General features: G+C 35.0%; 1 protein-coding gene across 3 annotated transcripts in view; it reads right to left on the bottom strand.

Annotated features, from left to right (window-relative positions):
* LOC138710592 (very long chain fatty acid elongase 7-like) overlaps positions 1-20,015 on the bottom strand; it is an 86,231-nt gene that overhangs the window by 51,100 nt on the left and 15,116 nt on the right. The gene's annotated exons all lie outside the window — the stretch shown is intronic.

The following is a 20,015-nucleotide window of genomic DNA, read 5'->3' as shown; positions in this document are numbered from 1 at the left end:
TTTCCGGGGTTTTCCCTCAACCCAATATGAGCAAATGCTGGGTAACTTTCGGTGTTGGACCCCGGACTCATTTCGCCGTCATTATCACCTTCATCTCATTCAGACGCTAAATAACCTAAGCTGTTGATAAAGCGTCGTAAAATAACCTAATAATCTATCTATCTATCTATCTATCTATCTATCTATCTATCTATCTATCTATCTATCTATCTATCTATCTATCTATCTATCTATCTATCTATCTATCTATCTATCTATCTATCTATCTATCTATCTATCTATCTATCTATCTATCTATCTATCTCTCTATCTCTATCTATCTATCTCTATCTCTATCTCTATCTATCTATCTATCTATCTATCTATCCACCCACCCACCCACCCACCCATCCATCCAACCATCCATCCATCCATCCATCCATCCATCCATCCATCCATCCATCCATCCATCCATCCATCCATCTATCGGCTACAACGCCTTCTGGTTGGAAACAATAGAACATTAGTCCGCCATGATTTGTTTGGTTAAAACAAAGGGGCGTGACTCGAATGTTGTAGGAAATTACAGTGATGAAGTTGGTATTATTGTAAATTGAGCTACATATTAAGCCTAGATGTTAATAAGTACAAAAATTTAAAAACGCACAAGACTTGTTTCATCATATTGTTGTATTGGTGTCACTAAATATAGCCCAGATATTAAATTAGAAGTTACATTCAATGAAATCAAACCAAAGCATCTAAAGACGGATCAAGGTATTCGGCAAACGAACAAGAGCGCATAATTTTTGGCTTCGTCACAAATTTAATTGCCTTACAGCTAATCTAACCTAATGTAAAACCATGTAGGCCTAATTCACTGCTCAAAGTGATTTTAAGAGAGGCGACGGTTTGTAATTAATAGGAATGAAATACAGGAAAGGTTAAAAGATTCAATAATTATTTAGAAAAATTAACTCCATAATTGAATGTAACACAGGGATTTTTAGAAAACTGTAATAATTATTAAAACTACAAATAATCCCTTAGCATGCAAAATAATAGTTAAACAATGACACTAATAGAAAGTTACTCATAATCATAACTCACCACATTTATTGAAAAGATAAGATAGTTACGGTTAACGTTATCAGAAACAACAGGAGCCACAGCTCGCTACCTTCTTTTCGCGTAATGGACACATTGTGTAGTCTAATATACTGTAATTTGAAACAAAATATATTGATCGCAACTATTGTAGGCTGAAACTTTTGTAAAATAAAACTGTTCTTACATTTGTCAAAATAATGGCAAATTGTGTGTGCTGAGTTTCCTCTTTGTTAACAAAAAGAACCCTACGCATTATAAAGACAATAAGAACTAAATTCTTGATCGTACAAACTTATTAAATAGATATTTCGCATATGCTTGGTCCGTCTTATCTTATAATTCTCTGGGGCAATGCAACCTATATTCAGAGGTATAATCATCCAGAAACGATTATTGCGATTTACGGTACTTTTAATTTAAATCCAAAGGATAGAGACATTTTTAGAAATTTTAGTCTTAACCATTACTTCTTTCTTTATTTATAAATCAATTTTTACTTTCAATTTAAATCCAAGAGAATGAGACATTTTTAGAAATTTTAAAGTTTTAACCATTACTTCTTTCTTTAGTTATAAATCAGTTTTTACTTTTAATTTAAATCCAAGGGAATGAGACATTTATAGAAATTTTAAAGTTTTAAGCATTACTTCTTTCTTTATTTATAAATCAGTTTTTACTTTTAATTTAAATCCAAGTGAATAAGACATTTTTAGAAATTTTAAAGTTTTAACCATTAATTCTTTCTTTATTTGTAAATCAGTTTTTACTTTTAATTTAAATCCAAGGGAATAAGACATTTTTATAAATTTTAAAGTTTTAACCATTACTGCTTTCTTCATTTATAAATCAGTTTTTAAAACAAACAATAGCGAAATGTTGAAATTAAGTATTAATGAATCCGAAAAATATAATAATAATAATAATAATAATAATAATAATAATAATGATGATGATGATGATGATAACAATATTATTATTATTATTATTATTATTATTATTAATTTATTTTATTTTATCTGGCAGAGTTAAGCTTTTCTCTTCCACTAACCCAAGTCTAGAATTAATACAAATACATAAGTAACAATAATAATAGAAACGTTGTGAAATATTATTATTGAAATTATATCATACAGGAATATGGAATGAAGTATTCATTGAAAACTACGGGACATATTATTCAAAGTTTCCGGTTATTATAACCAAATTACCACTTGACATAATTTCAAATTTGGAATAAGAAGTTTAAGGGGATGTTAAAGGACTGTTTGTTTTCATAATATTTACTTGCATCAAGAATTTCATTGTAATTGAATATACTGACATCTCCATCCGTACATTGTACAAGCCTACAAAATAATACACACCAAAAGAAGTATGCTTTACGAAGCTTATGCCCTTACGTAAAATAAGATATACTGTATCTTCTGTTTTGTTGGCTCTGTGTGTGTGCAGTTTGAACACACAGCCGGCATTGTTACAGCATTAAAAATTATTTTACACCAAACTGACCATTTTAAAACGTGTTAAGCACAGCACAGTCTGCTTTTCTATAACCAAACAAAAAATGACGGTCCATAGTACCGCCAGCCTCTGCAGAGAGCGTTTATTCAAAGTTATACAACTTCTCTATAGTATTATAAATCTTCGCCATAAATTGTGTTAGCGGTGTGTGGAAAGAAAAACTTGTAATGCTAGATGTATAAGTAATTCAGATCTGGATAACATAACGATGTTAATAGATCGACGAAGACAATATCTGCTTGAAGCAGATCCTGCTGCAGTTGAAGATGTATGGGTCAATGCGACACTAAGGGAAAGGACTGCAGAAAGGGCAGACTGAAGCCCATCCTAAATTGTGAAAAAGATCATCGGACAAAATGAAAATTATGAAATTTAGGTAAGCCTTCCTGAGTGAAACAGACTTAAGTGAAATATAAATGATGAACAAAATAGAACTCAACTACAAAACATCCAGAACGAAATTATGATAACTCAAATCCAAGCAGACCACGTAAACACTAGGCCTCCTATATTGTATTGCCAACCAAAGGAGAACACAAAACAATAAGGAGGTACAATGAATATAAAAACAACTATGACGTTAAACGCTATTTATAATAATAATAATAATAATAATAATAATAATAATAATAATAATAATAATAATAATAATAATAATAATAATGATTTATTTTAGCTGGCAGAGTTAAGGCCGTAAGGCCTTCTCTTCCACTCAACCAGCAAAAAGTGTATATACATATGCATGAACTTACAAAGAATCCAACAATTTGATTTAGATGAGAGTTACATGTATACAAAAGTTATTTACAAATTAAACAACAAAATACTATGAACTATTAATTAAACACTGAAATAAACTGTGTAGCAGAATTAAACTAAAATACATAGAATGTTAATATATTTCAAATAATATTAGGTAATAGAAAGAGATTATTACGAGACAATTAAAATACAGCACAATCAGGATGATGACTAAAGAAAAAAGTAACAATGTAGTCAGTGATAGTTTAAATCAGTATGATTGGAGTGAAATGCTAATAAGGTTATCTTTTAAGCTGTTCTTAAAGGTGTTTATTGTCTTGCAGCCCCTAATACTTTGTGACAAGGAATTCCATTGACGCGAGGTGGATATTGTAAAAGATGATGAATAACAAGATGTTCTATGAAGAGGTATACTTAGCGTGCCACAGATAAGTGATCTGGTATTTACGTCGTGGTTAGAGTATAGATAAGAGAAACGAGACGAAAGGTAATTTGGTGTTGAAGTGTGCAGAATTCGAAAGAGTAAAGACAAAGAGTGTAAAGTTCTACGTTCTTTAAGTCGGAGCCACGAGAGACTTGCGAAGGATGGTGATATGTGATCATACCGTCGGATGTTGCACACGTATCTGACGCACATATTCTGAGCTCGCTGTAACTTGACTGACAATTCAGAACTTAGGTCACTTAACAAAACGTCACAATAATCGAAGTGCGGCGTTACTAGGGTTTGCACTAGGGTAAGTTTTAGTTGCTGGGGCAAGAAGTTTCTCAAGCGACTCAAACAGTGAATGGAGGAACAGATTTTTTTTTTATCGTTTCTTTAACTTGAAAATTCCAACTTAGATTATTATCAAAAAAGAAGCCAAGATTTTTTACGACAGATGAATAAGGGATTAGCGTGTTGTTAAGGGTAACAACTGAAAGATTACTGTTATTAAGGGAGTTAACTAAACGCTTATGTCCAATAATTATGGCTTGAGTCTTACTTGGATTAAGTGCGAGTCCGAAATTGGCCGCCCAAGTGGAGACAGTGGCTAGGTCACAATTTAACTTGTCAATCGATTCATTGATCGTATTGGGTCTGGAATGTATGTAAAGTTGTAGGTCGTCGGCATAGAGGTGATATCGGCAATACTGTAAGTTCTTTGATACGTCATTAATGTAGATAGAGAAAAGTAGTGGTCCTATACGGAGCCCTGCGGCACTCCCGCCTTTGTGCATCTCCATTGGGAGAATTGATTATCAAGTGAAACACATTGTTGGCGGTCACGTAGGTAGGAGTCCATCCAGCTCAAGGTATTGTCTGACAGGTGCAAAGCCTTCATCTTTGCAAGAAGCAAGTCGATATCAACAGAACCAAAGGCATTGCTGAAATCGAGAAGAGTTAGTGCCGTTACTTCACCCCTATCCATAGCTTCACGGATGTCCTCAGTCACTTTAAGTAGGGCTGTAGAAGTGCTGTGTCCATGTCTAAAACCCGATTGATAGTCATCAAGGAGTTTGTGTTCGTCGAGATAGTTCATAAGTTGTCCATGTACAATATGTTCTAATGCTTTTGAAAGAGTGGGAAGAATTGATATAGGTCTGTATTGGTTTACTGTAGAAGGTGTGTTAGATTTAGGTAAAGGTTTCACTAATGCCATTTTCCAGAGAGAGGGGTAGGACCCAGTCATAATAGATGCATTGAATATATGAGTGACGGTCGGCAGGATCACATCTATTATTTTATACAGGAGAGTGATATTTATATTGTCTATACCTTGGGCTTTAGATTTCATACGTCGCAGCGTCTTCATTACGTCAGTCGGGTTAATGTATTTAAAGAAGAATTTATCCCACACAGGTTGGGGGTAAGATCTGAGAAATTCAAGAGTCTCTTGCTTATGTAATGGTTCAGGTGGAGCAGTGACAAAATGTTCATTTAGACTATTGAGTGACAAGTTGATGTTATCTACCCGAGGCTTTGCTTTTGTTAGACCCAGGTTATTAAGGTTACGCCACAATTCTTTCGCACTGACCGAAGGTAGAATAAGGGAATGTGCATGGCGTAATTTAGCATTTCTTACTGCTTGATTACATTTATTTCTTAAAACTTTGTAAGTATTAAAATCTAATTCGTCCTTGCTCCGTCTGAATTTACGATAAGCAGTGTCTCTGTCTGTCATGAGTAATTTTATGGCATCGCACATCCAAGGCGCAGGGTGTCTACCAACTCGTCTGGTTTTCAAGGGTGCGTGTTTATCGTATAACTGAATTACTAGGTCGTTAAATTTTTCGATTTTGTCGTCAATGTCTGGTAAGTTCCACACTTCAGTCCAAGGCAGGCTAAGTGCGTCATTGATTAATTCATCATGCGTGGTATATCATACAGCTTAAAATTTCGTATACAGCTAGAAGCACAAGGCGAAGAAGTTGAGTAAGGTTATGAAAAATATAACTTATTGGACCTTTTTTAATTGGACATTTATGTAATTAAATTTATGTAGTATATATTTAATTAATTGGGCATTTTTTGCAGTCGACAGTTATTTAAGCGGACATTAATATAGTGTGGGCATTTTCATTTATGGACAGTTCCATACAGGGTGATTCACGAGGATTTACCGTCCTTTAAGGAGCGTATTTCTGAAGACATTTTGAGCAAAAAAATTAAAAATATTAAAGATTAATTAATTTGTCCTACGGAATAATATCTGTGATATTGACAATTAATATTTGAGGAGAAAAATTCGCTCCGGCGCCGGGGATCGAACCGGGTCCTTGATTCTACGTACCAAGCGCTCTGACCACTGAGCTACGCCGAATTCAATCCACAGCACCGGATCGAACTCTCCTCCTTCAATGTTTCACTTTTGGCCTGTCTCCAAGTTAGGCATATATGTTGACGTTTTATGTCCAAGTCAACTGCCATTATACAAGGGGCGCAGTCAGCTGAGTGACTTATTTAGCCGGGATTCTCATAGCTAGCAGTGCATATTTTGTACAGATTACTGTGCACTTAACTGCGGAATCCCGGCCAAAAGTCACTCAGCTGAGTGCGCCCCTTGTATAATGGCAGTTGACTTGGACATAAAACGTCAACATATATGCCTAACTTGGAGACAGGCCAAAAGGGAAACATTGAAGGAGGAGAGTTCGATCCGGTGCTGTGGATTGAATTCGGCGTAGCTCAGTGGTCAGAGCGCTTGGTACGTAGAACCAAGGACCCAGGTTCTATCCCCTGCGCCGGAGCGAATTTTTCTCCTCAAATATTAATTGTCAAGTATTATGAAGTTAAAAATGTGCTGTGAACAACTTCGTTGCTTCGTACAGACATCTTTTTCTATTTTTAACTAGACTTATCACAACAATTATTACAAATCCCACCACTTCCATCGACTTAATTATTTGCAGTTCAATTTTGCATCCTAATTTATAGTCTTGGAGAGTTTACAACATATTTTTTAACCCTTCAGTACTCGCGTGGATTACAATAGTAATCCACTGATATTTAATCCTGTATTACGTCACCGCCTGCAGCACTGCGTAGCTGAGCGTCAATGCAATTTCTCGTCACAGTCTAAGTGAGGCATTACTGGTGTTTAGACGTATTTGTCGCAACGCTTTGGAAAGTTATACGGAGTTTTATCAAGTTATACGCAGTTTTTCCGAGTGGATTACCATTGTAATCCACGCGAGTACTGACGTCAGTTTCTTGCTCAGGTAAGTGAAATAGTTTTTATATGGTTATGAGTGATGCAATGCAGGAACTTTATGAAAAAAGTGTGTGATATCGTTCAATCCTCTTTGTAGTTGGCTCCAATGGGTACGGAAAATACAAGCAATATTTGCAAGTGGCTAGATGAAGATCTGGATGTTGGCATTGAAAATGAAAGTGATGATGAAAGCAACAAAGAAGATCTTTTGAATGAAGTTCACGATTCTAATTCAGAACAAGACAATGAGGAGGAGGATGATGATTATGGTGATGGTGATGAAAGACTAATGTCTATAAATGATGGAAACTGCTATACGGGAAGAGACAACACTACAATTTGGCAGGAAGAACCAGTATCTCTACGAGGGAGAAGAAGAGCACAAAATATAGTGATTCATTTACCGGGCCCTAAAAGAGCTGCAAAAAATGCGCGGACACACACAGAGTGTTTTGACTGCTTTATTGATCAGACAATAATCAATGTAATAGTAAGGTGTACTAATATTTATATTGAAAAAGTGAAGCGTAATTACGGACGTGACAGAGATTGCAAATTAACAAATGACGTTGAAATTCGAGCACTCTTAGGTATTTTGTATCTTGCCGGTGCTTTGAAATCGGGAAGACTGAACGTAAGAGAACTATGGGATAAAAATGGAACAGGTATAGAGTCAATTTACCTGACTATGACCTACAATAGATTCCAATTTTTGTTACGATGTCTACGCTTTGATAACATTCATGACAGGAAGGAAAGGAAAGAAATTGATAAACTGGCTGCTGTACGTGAAGTGTTCGAGTTATTTGTTCAGAATTCACAAAGGTGCTACATTCCAAGCGAATATGTAACTATAGACGAGCAGTTGGTTGCATTCAGAGGACGATGTCCCATGAAAGTGTATATACCTACTAAACCAGCAAAATATGGGATCAAAATTTTTGCTATGGTGGATGTGAAAACATATTACACTCATAACTTGGAAATTTATGCTGGTATTCAACCAGATGGTCCATTTCACCAAAGTAACAGTGCACATGCAGTGGTGAAGAGGCTGGTTCATCCCATCAAAGGAACCGATAACTGGTTCACGAGCATACCTCTGTGTTTAGATCTTCTAGAAAATGACAAAATTACACTTGTAGGAACCTTGAAAAAAACAAAAGAGAAATCCCTCCTCATTTCACAACTACTCAAGACAGGGAAGTTAACAGTACTTTGTTTGGATTCAATGAAAACTGCACAATTATTTCGTATGTACCAAAGAAAAACAAAACAGTGTTAGCATTATCAACCATGCATTATGATAAGGCAATGGATGAGGAAACAGGAGGAAGCCAGAAGCCTGAAATAATATCTTTCTATAATAGAACTAAATGTGCTGTGGATGTCCTGGATCAGTTATGCTCAGCCTATGATGTAAGCAGAAATTCACGCCGCTGGCCTCTGACTATTTTCTTTGACTTACTAAGCATAGCAGGTGTCAATGCTCTTGTTGTTTATTCTGCAAACAAACAAAAAATTCTACGGAAAAACTTCCTAAAAACCCTTGCTCTGGACCTAATGAAGCCACTAATTTCCGAGCGTATCACCCAACAGACAATTCCAAGAGAAATAAAGAGAAGAGGAGAGCAACTGTTAGGCATTCCACAAACAGGTCAAGAAGAAGGAACACGGCCAGAAGGTATTGGTAGGTGCTACATGTGTGGTAGAACAAGAAACAAGAGCACAAGACAGTCTTGTTCCCAGTGCTTGAAGAGAATTTGTCCTACTCATTCTGATGTAATTTGTTTGAACTGTGTAGAAGAAATGCATAGGCCTACTCAGATAATTGAATCAGATGTAGATTAGACTCACGTGTGTAAAGTGTGAAATGCAAACATAAACATGAAAGTGCATCAATATCCTTCTTACAATACACAAAAACATCTGTAAAATATTACAAGTGAAGTGAGAATGATTGTTACATCCCTGAATTTTTTCATTGCTACACCCCTGAGTGAGGTATTCGGTTATCAAATATGACGTAAGTAAGGTCAGCAGTAGTGAACTTGCGTTTCCCGTGGGAGAGATTAAGAGAGATCAAGAGTTCAGATGACCTTCAAACATCGAGTGAGCAACAATGCTAGATAACCTACATAATTATGATGATAGTGAACTAACTCATAACTATGATGCAACAATAAATTATGACTCAAAGACACGACCAGTGTTGAAATATTATGCAAACATGTCACTTGAATGCAATTTGTGTACTATCCATTTCATTATTAATATTTATATTTAATACGTTCCGTTATGCGTACCATATCTATTCTTATTACTGTAATAACTGAAAACAATATATTTCTTAACATTTAAATCTAATTCCAATGTTTAAACCTTGTCTGTAAACAAAAACAAATGTGGATTACCATTGTAATCCAGGTGAGTACTGGCGTTACGGATTTTAACGCGAGTAACGAAGGGTTAAAAATGTCGCCGTCCGCTAATATTAAATGGTTACCGTTACCAATAAAATAGCTGTTGAAACAATTTAATTAGTGTGATATTCTTACGCGAAATCATTTTTAAATGTAACCTAGTTTTGAACCGCTTGCTATTTGCTGCCGTGTGACGTTGCAGAGTGTGCAATTTTCCTAGTCTAGGTGGACGAAAATCACATTTTGATTTGTTTATACATGGCACGCACTCGCAATTGGTTACACACCAAGTACACCAATGCGCAATTAGAGAACTAGTCCCTCCTTATAAATGGTTTCTGTTTTTTTTTTTAATTGCATTATTGCAGTTTACAAGTATTAAACGAAAGCTTATCTACTAATTTATATTAGGAACAGTATATACAAATATTTTCATTTAAATAAAAAGTAAAGCACATTAATACAAAACACGGAAAAGTTGTACACTGCGGTCAGATTAAAGTACAGTCCGCATTTCACGAGAAGATCCGAGCAAGGAATGCGAGTTTTTCCCCCACTCTTACAACCTATCTCCGACATGGAACTGGCCGGCCATTGACTGAGCCTTGTTTGTAGCAGCCGGCCAATGACACCACTCCCATCCACCTGCTCTTTGAAGAACGCTGAGTTACTGGCTTACTCTCTCCTCTTACACCGCAAGAACCGTACTCCCCTAGCAGGGATCCTGTCATGAAATTTGGACACACTATTGCACTATGCAGTAATATGTAGTAGGGCTAACCTAATGTTTTATATTTGTACTGAAACGCCATGCTGATAGAGAATGGTTGCATTTTGAATGACTTCATCATGACTAATAATGCCATACGCGCACAGAATGTGTATAAGACCTACCTCACCTCAGCATCTCGTAATTTTAGAGGAATAACAATTACAGATTAAGACTTAATTGAAGTGAGGCATGTCAGATGGGCAGTTTAGTTTCAGCTGATCGGTCACTTTTATGAAGTGCTACGAGTAGTAAAGTGAATTTGTGAATTGTGATAGATCTAGTTATTGGAGAGCAATATTCATTTATCAATAAATTGTGATATTATTATGCAAGTGGAGTGAATTGTATTCGGTGTTGTAAATATTTTGTGACAGTAAATTATTTATCAATACAATTTACAAAATGAATTTTGGTATGTGTTACGATAATATAGTGTATATTATCCTTTCAAGTTGTGGTCTACCGGTGTAGGATAGAATATTATTTCAGGAGAACTTGCAGGTTCATCTATAGTAAAATATACAATAAACGAGGTAAACCACTTAAAAGTGGAAAAAAATGTATATCACATTAAGATATACAAACTATCTGAAGTGCGCAGTTTTCTATTAGCTAGGGCCTAGGTTATCTGATGTTGCGGCCTCAAGATAGCAAAGTGTTGTTGAACATGTTATCAGGAAGAAGATACAATGGATAGAGCATCACCCATAATAGAACAATTAATTTATTTTCATGATCATGGGAATTAAAATTTATTTATTTTTGGTTTAAGTGTATTAATTTAAGTAAAGTTAATAGAAGATTTTAACTTCTTTCTTATGCTTTCAAAACATATGCTTTTGTGGTAGCCGGACGCTCTTGCAGACAAATTGTGGATAGATTTACGATTACTAGCCTATGGCAGATGATTATTTCGTGATAGCATCTCATGCATCTTATTCGAAAGGAAATGGCGCGTTGTTTGACAGAGACTAAGTTACTGACGTAAATTCTATTAGTTTGATTTAGCCTAATTATATTAATTCAGTAAGTGCTTTTAATGTTGTTCCGTCAATGACGTAACATGTTATACATAAGGCATAGAACCCTTATATTACACATTTAATTTTTCGTATTAACGTTTTCGTCGCTTTTACTTGCGACATCATCAGATACCATTTTTTACATTCATAATATAATAAACTCTGTAATTGCATACCATTAATATCAATAAAGTTAAAAGCTTAAAAATAAATATACAAAGTTTAATATAAAATTACAAGTCTTCATTATTTAAATCCAATTAAAATATTCTTGTAAATAATATCAATGTTATTATATTAAAATATGAAGACTTGTTTACATTTCATGTTTGACTATTGTGTCATATGAAATTTATTGTGTAGTATGTTGATGTATTTGTATGTGAGCCTAATATTATAACACTGATAAATGTATATTGACTCACTCATATTAACTTGCCATCATCATATCCAAAATATAATATACGGTACCGTTAAGTTATTAATAAAATAGAGTAATATGCTGACAATAATTTAATAGTGAAATTTTTTTATACTAATGGCGGGTACTTGACCGTTCATTCATCCATATGAAGCCAGTTGTGTTGACCACTTTACAGATAGAGTTGTTGCCCAGAGTGCGTCATAGGAGACCTTCAATCAATAATGTTTAATTAATAATTTATAACTTCCTATTTACATACATTTGTATTTATAACGTTTTACTTCCTACTTACTTATGGCTTTTAAGGAAACCGGAGATTCATTGCCGCCCTCACATAAGCCCGCCATCAGTCCCTATCCTGTGCAAGATTATCCAGTCTCTATCATCATATCCCACCCACCTTATATCCATTTAGTTTTATCCTCCCATCTACGTCTCGGCCTCCCCAAAGGTCTTTTTCCCTCTGGCCTCCCAACCATAATTTTAAATGCACGTCCATTTTCAACACTGACTTGGTTGTACTGTGCTATGTGTTACCGCACCCAGAAATGTTACGCGCGAATAAACCACCAATATAATATATAACAGAAACGATCACGTGCGTTTGTTGATATGAAGTAGGCCTACCATTCTTAGGTCGTGCCAAGTTTTTGTAGGTGAATATGAATTCATGTTCTTTAACATTTGGAGAATGTTGTGAGGAATAGCTTTCACTGTTATATCAGCAGCAAGCTGTATTTAGAAGGGTATGAACAACGAGTTCTTTCTAACACATCTCGCTAAGGTTCAGTCGTAGACAGGCTTGCTATGTGGGTGAATAAATGAGGCTATCAAGTGCAAAACTCGCCTTATCCAAAATTAAAAAAAAAAGAGTTACATATGGGATGTTGTACTTCTTGCAGCTCTCTATCTACTGATATAGTCGGTTTGTGCAAATCTTGTCTAATTCCTCTTCCATACAGCTCAGAAAACTACTGCCAAATGCAAAACTGTCCATATCCATAACGGTTTTTCCTGTATTCTGACAAATCAATTTACCTGGATGAGGCGAGTTTTGCATTTGATAGTCTCAAATGTCAATTGTTAGTGATTTATTGTGTTGTGAGGCATAGAATCTGTTCAGATAGATATGTTCTTACTCATGTAACTTAAATTTCAAGTTTGTAAAGTATTTTTCTTCTTACAGTACGGTTTAAATAGTACAATAAAAAATATTATTTTAAAGTTCTCCAAATGAGTGTGGTGCCAGTTTCACCAGTTTGTCTTCTACATATTCTTTTCTACTTTGTCTCCTCTTTATTTTCCTCTTCTTCCCCTTTTATCTTTTTCTTTCTTTTATTCTCATTATATTCATATTGTCCTCATTTTATTCCCCTTTTTTACTTGTATTCTTCTTTCTCATTGTGTTCCCTTTCTTCTCCTCGTCTTTCCCTTGTTCTGCTTGTCTTCTTGTTTTTTTCCTTGTTCTCCTTTATTCCTATTTTTCTCCTATTCCTATTCGTCTTATCTTTCCGCATCCTTGTGTTCTCCTTGTATTCTACTTGTTTAATTCCGTTCTATTACAAAAATTTTATCTTAGTTTACAAAAGTAAACATCCTATCTCAGCAACTACAATGCAATTGTTTTCATTTATTAAATTGAACTTGTGAATGAAAGACTCAGTATAGTATGTCTGCAGTTTTTCTAGGGAAAGATAAACAAGGGTATGTATAGCTCGCGCAAGGAATGATTACCGAAAAGCAATGTTGGCGTTGCTGTCTGTTTTGACATGTGTATGTAGGCACGTCGAGGGGCGAGAGGTGCTGGCCGATGAAAGTGCTGTCTCTTCCAAGAAGATTAAAAAATGAGGACATCGCTGTGAAAATAGAGAACGTAGCAAGAGAAAAGTTCCAAGCTAATTAAACATATGTTTACGAATGAAATAATAATACCGTGCGATACAAGACACGCATTCACATGCAATAGAACAAACCAAAGTCGTGATGTAACTATCACAACGCAAGACTGATTCTATCGATGTCATTTCTCTTCCGACTGTACTCTTGAATATCATTCAAGCTATCTCGTGACCTTTCCTGCCGCCCGCTGTTCCTTATCGCATTGTTTCATTCGCATTCCTTCCGTCGATATTCTCTGCTTGCGAGACCTGTACTATATGTGGATCTAGATAAGAGTATTAACAGAGCGGATTGGAATAAAGGTATGGGGAACCTGATGAAAATTAGTGTGGATTGGAAAGACAAGAAGATATTAAATAATCTTTATATGAAATGAATCAATCAAGTTAGGAAAAGATATGCCAGAGGGAAATAGGATAAGAAGAAAGATACAACAAGGATGCCCTTTGTCACCTATCCTGTTCAACATCTACTAGGGGCATTTAGTGAAGAACTATTTTCAGAACATGGGAGGCGTGATAATAAGAGAAAGAAGAACAAAGTACATAAGATTTGCTGATGATATGGCGTTGTTAGCAGAAGAGGAGATAATATGCTACTAAAGCTAAATGACAGCTGTAAGCAGTATGGAATGAAGATAAATGCAAACAAGACGAAGACCATGGTTACTGGAAGAGAACTAAAGTAATAACAATAAAACAAGCATCTCCTGGGGACCTTTGTAAAAGAACTAAGGAGGAGACTAGTGAAGTGCTTTGAGTGGGATATGAAATTTTATGGAGAACAATCATTGACATTACGGCGAAGTGAAGAGAAACTACTAGAAACATTTAAAATATGAATATGGAGAAGAATGTAGCGTATGAAATGGCCAGACACAATCAGAAATGAAGTTTTGCTGGAAAAGGTGAATGAAGAAAGAATGATTTCGAAAGTGATCAGGAAGAGAAAAAGAAATTGGCTGGATCGCTGCCTACTGAAGGATGCACTGGAAGGAATGGTGAACCGCAGAAAAGTTCAGGGCAGAAGAAGAATCAGATGATAGACAGCATTAAGGTGTATGGATGATATACGGAGACTAAGAAGGAAGCAGAAGATAGGGAAGATTGGAGAGAGTGTTATGTTTGCAAAAGGACCAGCGCTTGGACAGAAAACTATAAATGAATGAATGTGAACGCAAACGTTCTCAGGTCAAATGATGAATATATCGTCGCTTAAGAACCAATACCGCGTAACTGACATTTTTGGTCAAAACTGTTTTTTTTGCACAGATGGTACCTCCACTGTCATCTGCATGCATTGACAAGCGCGGGAATTTGATTTCATGAATGGCCTGCGTGCGAAAGAGGGGGGTACAATACCGCGTATCTGAAGTCACGAGAAGTCTGTAGGAAATACCGCGTATCTGACAACAGATATTATGTCTACTCTGTGCGCGCCCTCAGTACGGAAGCTGGTTCTCGTTACTGCCTTGTAAAATTGTATCAACAGTGTGTAATATTCTGAGATTACAGAAGTGTTCAGTTTCAATTATTTAAAAGGCAAATATAATAGAATTATTTCACTAATGTCAATTGAATGTTAGTTGAGCTGAATTGCCGCAGAATCTCCAAGTGCATTCACTGAAATATAGTACATTTAATATTTTATTATTATATAGGCCTACATATACAAGAGAAGAAATGGACAATGAATCAGACGACAGTCAGTTTAGCGAGAACGAAATCCTATCTGTGCTATGTTCTGCATTCAAGACGGGAGAAACTTCTGTGAACATTAACAAAGGTATGGTATAAGAAGTATCACAGTTATTAAACGTTTATTTTTCTTCAGTTACGGAATCATAACAGCAAACTTAATTTAAATACTTGATATAAATAATCATGAATGGGCCGCTAAAATAATTTGCGCTACATTCAGTGGTGCTGAGCTTGGTTCCTTCCATTTCCTCCGGTAGGAGGAAGATCTAAATTGATGATAATATTTACTACACATTTTTAAGCCATTTATATCACATTTATAAACACTAGTAATCTCATCTTATTCGTAGGTGTACTGCCTGATAATTCAAATGCAAAAGAAAACCGTCCTTCTGGAAATGGGCTGCTGCAGATAAGGGATTATCCGTCCAGTGTTACCGGTAATGTTATGATCGTATTATGCAGTCTGGTATGATTTAAAGCAACACTATTAAAATAATACAGCTAGAAATAGGATAGTACAGAAACTGAAGACAATACCCCGTCAATGAAGGACCTACACCAAATTTCGGATGCGTCTTCAGATGTAGACGACCGCGAAGAATTCGTGAGTGCTACTTATTCTACATCTTTACATTCGTCAGAAAAAGTAAAGAGAAGAATCTACAAGCGTTTCATGGAAATTTGACAGAAAAGAAAAAGAAGTTCAAAGCCACAAAAGGGTAAGTGGGAGAAAATGAAAATTAGAAAACTTAGAATAGAAGAGGAAGCTTATCTTAGCTACAAGAGATCGAAAAATGGCAAAGTAACACATGATACGGAAAGAGATGCAAGGAATTTGGGGCCAGAGTGTAGTTATAAAATGTGCCAAAATTCGAAAGTAAGGGGCTGTAATTTAATTTCTAATGAGAGAAGACATCTTTCAGGCATTCTGGAAAACTATGACTTGGGAACAGAGGACCGTTTACGTATCAAATCTACGAAAAGACCTGACAATACAAATTCTGAATCGAGAAGAAAGAGAACATTTGTCTACAACCTAAAAGTTGATGAGAAAAAAAATTCAGGTTTGCAAAAAGATGTTTCTGTGTACATTGGGAATTAAAGAATGAACTGTGCAATATTGGTTAGCTAATAGTACTGATGGCGTCCCGTCTGTAAAAAAAGTCATGTTCTCATGCAAAAGCACAGAAAAAAAAGAGCATTAGTAGCCTGCCTAAATTACCGTCACATTATTGTATGTAGAACCGATTGTGCCTTAGTTTTTATGATAGTATTCCACACTAGGGTTACTCAAGGATTACTTTTTGTGATTTCAGCATAGGCCTATAATTATTTCTTTATTGTGTTTAACGAATATTGTGCCTGAAAAATTATCATCATTATTATATTTTTATGATTTTCTTTTCATTATTCGTAAGTCAGTCAAGTCCATTGTCAATAATAATAATAATAATAATAATAATAATAATAATAATAATAATAATATTAATATTATTATTATTAGTAATTATTTTATTATAAAATTATATTTGTCAGCAACGTTTTAGTAACAATTCTACTTATCTATCCAAATACGTAGTGTGAAAATAAAGTACCTGGTATCAGATTGTCATTATTATTATTATTATTATTATTATTATTATTATTATTATTATTATTATTATTATTATTATTATTATTATAAAAATAAACATTGAACTGTGTCTTCTTTTTCCTTTCCCATAGTTTCAGCATTTGATTGACTAAGAATACAGCAATCATTGTCTGGAACGTAATCTAGTGCTGATTCAAGCTACAGCCTACCGACCTTGACCTCAAGTCAGATGGTAGGACAACATTCAGATAACACATTGACATATACAAGAGCACGAATAATATTTCCAGAAGGCAGTTTTCACGCAAAGAAAACGCTTGTCAGAATGTGTCCTGAAGCTGCTAAAGTTGCCTCACAATACCGCGTAACTAACAAAATGTAGTCAACGGCAGAGTTCTAATACCGCGTAAGTGACATGGCCAAATGTCTACGGCCATGATAATCCATTTTCACTTAGTTACAAATTAGTTATGCTATTTCATAGCCATACACCACTTTTCAAGACTATTGCGTTATTTTTATGGTTTTTATTCGGTTTTTTCCTTCTCCTGTAAAATTTACATTTTGTCAGTTACGCGGTATTGGTTCTTAAGCGACGATATTCATATCCGTTTTATTATACCTGTTTGAAAGCTTTCAGATCTTGAGATCCTGCATACACTTAAATGAAAATGTTATTTCTCAGGCTCCATTAATTTTTGCGGTGAAATTTTCCCAGAAAACTATTATAACTCTTTTAAGAAATTCTTAGTTTAGCTAAAAGCAGCCAAATTATCTCAAATGCTTAGAGGTTACAACCCTATGTTGAGCGTGAAAAATGTGTTTCTATAAATCGGAAAACAAATTTCTGAGATTCAAAATATTCATTAGATTAAGCGCTTTTACGCTTAGATAATAAATTGTTAGGCGTTCCCCGCGGCATGAATAAAGAATTAACATATCTAACACAGTCATTGTTTAGTTATTAATATTAACGAGAAAACTGCAGCGCGTGCAAAGGTCTCACACACAGCGTTGCCATTTTTTCATGAATCCATATGAATTAAATGACATCCGTACAGCAATAGCAGAAGTGATAACTTCAGTTTTTAAAGAACATTAGTAACTATATGCCTTTGTTGCACTTCTTGGAAAGGAATACTAAAGGCAGACTTATATTACCTTAAGAAGAACACTTGTTATTGAAAGTTATAGATTATTATCGTCAACAAATTAATCCCAGTCCAGAATCGATTCTGTAGGCTGCACCTTGGCGGGAAAAGGACATTTAATCACAGTATGTATTGCTATCAACCAAAGAAGAGAAAGACGACCATATAAAAAATAGCTTCTATGAGGAATTGGAACACACTTTTGATTAGTTATTAGATATCATATGAAAATTTTATTGGAGGATTTCAATGCTAAAATAGGACAGGAGGATATTTTTAAACCAAATATTGGAAACAAGAATCTACACATAACTAGTAATGATAATGGAGTTAGGTTAGTCAACTTTGCCATATTAAAAAATTTAATTCTGAAGTATAACATTCCCGCATAAGGATATACAGTACATAAATACATACTTCTCCAGATGGGTTGACATAAAAACAAATAGATCACATCTTGATAGATAAACGAAGACATATTAGTATAATAGACATTCGATCCTTCAGAGGGGCAGACTGTGATTCTGACCATAATTTGGTAATTGGAGCATTAAGAGAAAGATTATCAGTAGCCAAGCGAGTAGAGCAACTAATAAATATCAGGATATTCAATATTCCAAAATTAAAACTTGAGCAAACTAAACAACATTATCAAGTCTACAGTTCAAATACGTTTGTCGCTTTAGGAAGTTCCGACGAAGTAGAGAAAAATTAGATATTAATAGCGTGTGAGAAAGTATCAGAGATAATATCAAAAACCCAGCTGAACAGAGCGTAAGCTATTATGAAACTAACAAAACGCAGGCACCGTGGTTTGAAGAGGATTGTTGTATGGTAGTTGAAAGAAGGAAACAGACAAAATTGAAATTCTTACAGGATCCAGTCCAGGCTAATAGAGATAATTATTTCAATGAAAGACGGGAAGCAAGTACTAAGCTACACTTAGGGACAAAAAGAGAGATTTTGAAGGAAAAGCTGAATTAAGTAGAAACGAATAAAAACATTAGAATTTATATAGAGGCATAAAGGAATTTAAAGACGTATATCAAGCAAGGGTAAATGTGATCAAGAATGAGAATGGTGACTTACTTGCAGACACTCATTCGATCCTGAACAGATGGAAAAACTACTTTGGGCAACCACTAAATGTGCATAACCGAAAAAGAGATGATCGGGATGATATTCAAATAGAAACTGCTGAGCCATTTATATCCGAACCCACACTTTTTGAAGTCGAAATTGCGATAGAAAATCTGAAAAAGTACAAGTTTCAAGGTATCGATCAAATTTCATCAGAATTATATATGAGGGTGGAAACGCATTATCTAGTGATATTAAACTTATACATGTTATTCGAGAAAAGGAAATTGTACCGGTCGAATGGAGAGAGTCCATTACTATACTGTACCTATTTTTAAGAAGGCGGAAAAGACTAACTGTAGTAACTTTCGAGGAATATTATTTTTATTGACGTCATACAAAATCTTGTCCAAGTCTCTTGAGAAGATTAACTCCTGATGCAGATGACATTATTGGGGGTCATCAATGTAGGTTTAGGCGTAATAGATCAATTATTGATCAGATTTGTTATATTCGACGGATATTGGAGAAAAACTCCACAGATATTAAAAACTTAAATAACAGCGAAGCAGACAATAATACTCGCTCCAACTGAACAAATGCAGGCTTGCTACTGTATAAAGAGGGATAGTTTCTACTCACCACCACCAGGGTGCGACACGTTATAGGGGAGAAAACCGAGGGGGACGAATTTAGGCAAGGGGACGAACATTGGGCACTACACTTTATTAATAGCGATTTTATTTTATACTTTCAATTCAAAACAAGTAAGGTTGCACACAGCTTATAAGTACCTCCATGGATTAAAGTGCACATACGAAAATTTGAGTGGCTTTTTTTATACATATCAAGATCTCTTTCATTTCAAAATGAGGTCTTT

This window comes from Periplaneta americana, chromosome 12, assembly GCF_040183065.1.
Source record: "Periplaneta americana isolate PAMFEO1 chromosome 12, P.americana_PAMFEO1_priV1, whole genome shotgun sequence".
In the NCBI taxonomy this organism is placed as follows: domain Eukaryota; kingdom Metazoa; phylum Arthropoda; class Insecta; order Blattodea; family Blattidae; genus Periplaneta; species Periplaneta americana.
Note: the sequence above shows the minus strand (reverse complement) of the source record. Positions and strands in the feature narration are given on the sequence as shown.